We start from the raw sequence: 6,478 nt of genomic DNA on the forward strand, positions 1-6,478 counted from the left end.
CAGCCCCCTCTTCTCTACTGTTCACCTAGCTGTAAAGCACAGCCCCCCCCCCCTACTGTTCACCTAGATGTAAAGCACAGCCCCCCCCCCCCCCCCTACTGTTCACCTAGCTGTAAAGCACAGCCCCCCCCTACTGTTCACCTAGATGTAAAGCACAGCCCCCCCCCTCTCTCTACTGTTCACCTAGCTGTAAAGCACAGCCCCCCCCCCTACTGTTCACCTAGCTGTAAAGCACAGCCCCCCCCCCCACTGTTCACCTAGCTGTAAAGCACAGCCCCCCCCCTACTGTTCACCTAGCTGTAAAGCACAGCCCCCCCCCCCCCCTACTGTTCACCTAGCTGTAAAGCACAGCCCCCCCCCCCCCCCCCCCACTGTTCACCTAGCTGTAAAGCACAGCCCCCCCCCCTACTGTTCACCTAGCTGTAAAGCACAGCCCCCCCCCTCTACTGTTCACCTAGCTGTAAAGCACAGCCCCCCCCCCCTACTGTTCACCTAGCTGTAAAGCACAGCCCCCCCCCCCTACTGTTCACCTAGCTGTAAAGCACAGCCCCCCCCCTCTACTGTTCACCTAGCTGTAAAGCACAGCCCCCCCCCCCTACTGTTCACCTAGATGTAAAGCACAGCCCCCCCTCTCTCTACTGTTCACCTAGCTGTAAAGCACAGCCCCCTCTTCTCTACTGTTCACCTAGCTGTAAAGCACAGCCCCCCCCCTACTGTTCACCTAGCTGTAAAGCACAGCCCCCCCCCTACTGTTCACCTAGCTGTAAAGCACAGCCCCCCCCCTACTGTTCACCTAGCTGTAAAGCACAGCCCCCCCCCCCTACTGTTCACCTAGCTGTAAAGCACAGCCCCCCCCCTACTGTTCACCTAGCTGTAAAGCACAGCCCCCCCCTACTGTTCACCTAGCTGTAAAGCACAGCCCCCCCCCTACTGTTCACCTAGCTGTAAAGCACAGCCCCCCCCCTACTGTTCACCTAGCTGTAAAGCACAGCCCCCCCCCCCTACTGTTCACCTAGCTGTAAAGCACAGCCCCCCCCCCCCCCCTACTGTTCACCTAGCTGTAAAGCACAGCCCCCTCTTCTCTACTGTTCACCTAGATGTAAAGCACAGCCCCCCCCCCTCTACTGTTCACCTAGCTGTAAAGCACAGCCCCCCCTCTCTCTACTGTTCACCTAGATGTAAAGCACAGCCCCCCCCCTCTACTGTTCACCTAGCTGTAAAGCACAGCCCCCCCCCCCTACTGTTCACCTAGCTGTAAAGCACAGATCCCCCCCATATCTAAGCCTTAACACAAAACAGTAGTTTCATTCTAATCTACAGTGACCTTCCCCACGTCGCCCCTAAACCCCACATCGCCCCTAAACCCCACGTCGCCCCTAAACCCCACGTCGCCCCTAAACCCCACGTCGCCCCTAAACCCCACGTCGCCCCTAAACACCACGTCACCCCTAAACCCCACGTCGCCCCTAAACCCCACGTCGCCCCTAAACCCCACGTCGCCCCTGAACCCCACGTCGCCCCTAAACCCCACATCGCCCCTAAACCCCACATCGCCCCTAAACCCCACATCGCCCCTGAACCCCACGTCGCCCCTAAACCCCACATCGCCCCTAAACCCCACATCGCCCCTAAACCCCACATCGCCCCTAAACCCCACGTCGCCCCTAAACCCCACGTCGCCCCTAAACCCCACGTCGCCCCTAAACCCCACGTCGCCCCTAAACCCCACATCGCCCCTGAACCCCACGTCGCCCCTGAACCCCACGTCGCCCCTAAACCCCACGTCGCCCCTAAACCCCACACGTCGCCCCTAAACCCCACGTCGCCCCTAAAACCCACGTCGCCCCTAAACCCCACGTCGCCCCTAAACCCCACGTCGCCCCTAAACCCCACGTCGCCCCTGAACCAAACAAAACATTTCCCCCTAAGAAACCAAGCAGAGCAGAGCCAGTACGGATGTTGATGGCAGTCTTCATTTATCATACATCAGATGAAGAATGAGGCCCCCATTTTTTATTTGGTCTTAGAAGGCAGTATGATTCATCTGAGCACAGATAAGCCAAGCAGCTAGCATTTGATCATCAGGCAGCGTGTGTGTCGTAGTGTGTGTGTACTCCCCAGCCAGCCCAGGTGACCCCAGTATTAGAAATAGAACTGTGTACCCAGGGGAAGCGTGTCCGAGACATTTGCAACCCGCCTTGGCAACGCACCGCCCTGGAGACGAATCCTCCTGTGAGGTCGTGGAGGAAGCCACACACAGGACAGCAGGTCGTTGCGCTTCGTCAACCAGCTGTTACCAAGCCGGGTTGTGTTCATTAGTGAGAAAACGTTTTGGAGCAGAGTGAAACCAGCTGTTACCAAGCCGGGTTGTGTTCATTAGTGAGAAAACGTTTTGGAGCAGAGTGAAACCAGCTGTTACCAAGCCGGGTTGTGTTCATTAGGGAGAAAATGTTTTGCGGCAGAGTAAAACAGGGAAGTGTTACCTAAAAATAAGAGCACAGATTGTCATTTTCCGTTGCAAAACGTTTTGCTATGGTATGCCCTACTGAACACTACCCAGGTGTACCGCCAAGCCATTATATGGGGATTGCTGTTGACCGTTGTTCCAAAATGGATCAATGGGAACTGTAGGGTTAATTAATATTGTACATTCCTCTAATCATCTTCTTCGATAAGCACTCTGATCAATTGATGGCACTAATAATACATTTATTTCTGTGAATTGTCAAGTTTGAAAAAATATATGTTTTATTTTCATGGCTGAAATATTTGTATGATAGTGTGTAATTTGTCTAAATAACTATTATGTGGATATAATGTAGTGTATATTGTAGTGTACAAAATGAAACTCGTTTTTTTGTTGTTGCAATAGCAGACTTGAACCACAGTGTGGCAGTGTTGGCCACCAGAGGAGTACCTGACAGTACCTTTGTGTCTCCTGCCCCTCCCCTGAAGACAGTGATGACACACACAGATCACACTGTGGCTCTTCTAAAAATCCATCCTCTCCTTGCCTACTCTCCTTACCACCACTACTTAATTGCTCTGATCTGAAAGAACTGACTAGGGGCTGGATTCAATCCATATCTCCAAAGTAGCCGGAAGATTCACTTTATAGCTTGATTGAAATTTAAAGGCAATGTTCCCGCATTCATGGAGACTGCATTCATGGTAAGCGCATGCATGTTGGTCAATTGGAAATTACCCTAAAATCTTAACGCAGATCTGCGGCGATACTTCCGCGATACAGATTGAATCCAGACCTCGGTGAAAGTACTTTCTAAACAGTGCAGATGAAGGGGAGAAAATCATGAGAGAACAGATTTGTAAGCGAATGAGATCGAGCAAACCTGTTGCTGGCAGCCAACCCAGACATGGTTTATAATGTTGAGACAGGCTTTGGCCAACCCAGACATGGTTTATAATGTTGAGACAGGCTTTGGCCAACCTGTTGCCGTTGCCTGAACAGCATCTCTGTGTCTGTCTGTTAGCCTTTTGTTAAAGTGGTCTTTGTGGAGACATTATGTAGAGTTGTTATGTAGTCTGTAGTTCCAGCCAAGTGAGCACTGTACAGCAGGCAGAGACCCTGGAGTTGAACATCAAGCACTGATCAAACAGAAAACCAGCAACAGAGCATGGCTTGTCTGTCTCTGAAGCAGTGGTCACAACAGGACTTTCACAAAATGCGTTTTCTATTTATTTTAATTTTATTAGATGTGAATTAGGGTTGCAAAAATTCTGGTAACTTTAACAAAGTTCCCATGTTTTCCAGAGGATTCCGGATTCCCTGGTTTTTCTCACTTCATTCCGGGAATCTTTCAACCAGTATTTCGGGAAAACCTGGGAATTTTGGGAAAGTTACCGAAAATGTTGCGACCCTAGAAGTGATAGATCTCTAATGGTGGCAGCCAATACACAATACACAGCACAGGATCTAAAGTGCACAAACACAGAAGGCCTCTAGATTTCAGCAGCGCAGCAGTAAAGCAAACATCTGAAGCACAAAGGACCTGAGAAAACAGAATAGATTATTGCATTGTTTTCCAGCAAATAGAGCACAGCACTTACTCATAGCATTGTATTGGCTTGTGGATCACAGCCAAAGGTTGCTAGGGACTAAATGGTAATGTTGGAAGACGAGCACGCACATCACTTAGCTACATTCCCATATTGGCTACAGTCCGTGTATTGGCCAATGTGTACGGCAGGAACTCACAGGCTGTATCACAAATGGAATCCTATTCCCTATACAGTGCATTTGGAATGCAAACACAGGAAACCTAACTCTTGCTCCCTTTTAAAAAGCCACGTTACGGATTGTATAGCACGTAAACAGACTAAAATGGTTAATGAATTAATCATGCTAAATGGTCATAGAGGAAATGATTACCAATTAGAGAGCTAGAATCACTTGAACTATTATTGATGGAGGGAGGCCAGGGGGGGAGGGAGGAGAGAGAGAGAGGGATAGAAAGAAGTAGAGAGAGAGAGAGAGCAAGAGAGATTGAGAGAGAGAGAGAGATGAGAGAGAATGACCCGGAGCAAAGGAGGTAGAGAGAGAGAGAGAGAGAGAGAGAGAGATGAGAGGAAGAGAGAGAGGAAGAGAGAGAGGAAGAGCGGAATAGTCTAAAAAGGATTCTAAAAACATGTAGACCTACAAACTGCACAAAAAGTGGAGAGACACAATAATGTGTATATTGCACATTGCCTTTAATAATTAATTTGCCAAAAAGGGTGTTAAATTCCCTAAATCCCTTATTGAGGTAATGCACTGTCAACTCCAGGGCCTGTATGTATTATCACTGTCTCGTTACTACATTAGTACAATAAATTAATCCTGTGTAGACTAACTCAATTTCTCTCAAATTACAGTGAGTGTATTTATCTAACAGTGATAACATGCTTTATTCTGTGAAAGATCAATATCTAAACTACAGTACTTTTAAAGGGAAAGTTTAGGATTCTACAACTTGATGTTAGATGGTTCCTCACCCTGAAAGTCGTCTATATGCCCCATTCACTTCCATTGATTGTTAGCTAGTGGTGGCTAAAGGTAGCTAAAGGTTGTAGTGGCTGTTTAACGAAAACCGACCCGTGGGTTACAGTTTCTCCTGGCCAGAGACTACTTTCAGGGTGAGGAACCATTTAATATCAAGTTGTAAAATCACAAACTTCCCATTTATTCTGTATACTTACTTCTGTATACCTCTGTAGATGTTGATGTACATTCTGTCAAATTCACAATGAATATATATATATATCTATCTATACAGTAGGAGTGACAGGGTGAATACTTGAGCTGTATATAATAATTGTATATTTTTAGATATTTTTGTACGTAATGTACCCTTATTGTGTCTGTAGATTTATGATGTAAAGATATTATTAGTGTGAGATTGTTGTTCTCCATCAAAATAACTGGAGAGACTGTACTTTGATGTGTGTGTCTGTGTGCTTGTGTGTGAGTATGCGGTGTGTGTGTGTGGTGTGAGTGTCTGTTTCTGTGTACATGTAGATGTCGTTGCTATAACTGGTTGTGTGTTTCTTGATTTCCACCTTCAGTGATTACAATCAAGTAGATATGACTCAGTTGTAATGACTTGAGACCACTGACTTCTTCAAGCAATCTATTAGTGTCCTGTGCGTCTTCAGCTGCTCTCTGACTCGACAGAAATGACAACTTGAACGTGGTCAAAAATAGTGTGTGGCAATTCATGAGCATTAGTACTGTAACAATCTATATTTTTGTCTTAGACAAAATGAAATAAAAGTTACCACTTTTGTGAACCACGTTATACAGTGTATTTTATTTTACAAATAGATATTTAATTTGAATGTGAGTCTTACCCTGTATGTTCAACGCTTCAGGAAAAGTGTTGTAGAAATCACATTTCTGTTTATCTTTTCAGCCGAGAGACTTGGAGTCTAACACTGTATCTGTCTGTCAACAAGCAGCTTGGAGTCTAACACTGGATCTGTCTGTCAACAAGCAGCTTGGAGTCTAACACTGGATCTGTCTGTCAACAACCAGCTTGGAGTCTAACACTGTATCTGTCTGTCAACAAGCAGCTTGGAGTCTAACACTGTATCTGTCTGTCAACAAGCAGCTTGGAGTCTAACACTGTATCTGTCTGTCAACAAGCAGCTTGGAGTCTAACACTGTATCTGTCTGTCAACAAGCAGCTTGGAGTCTAACACTGTATCTGTCTGTCAACAAGCAGCTTGGAGTCTAACACTGTATCTGTCTGTCAACAAGCAGCTTGGAGTCTAACACTGGATCTGTCTGTCAACAAGCAGCTTGGAGTCTAACACTGTATCTGTCTGTCAACAAGCAGCTTGGACTGTAACACTGTATCTGTCTGTCAACAAGCAGCTTGGAGTGTAACACTGTATCTGTCTGTCAACAAGCCGCTTGGAGTCTAACACTGTATCTGTCTGTCAACATGCAGCTTGGAGTGTAACACTGTATCTGTCTGTC

The sequence above is a fragment of the Coregonus lavaretus genome, assembly GCF_964263955.1.
Source record: "Coregonus lavaretus genome assembly, chromosome: 20".
NCBI lineage: Eukaryota > Metazoa > Chordata > Actinopteri > Salmoniformes > Salmonidae > Coregonus > Coregonus lavaretus.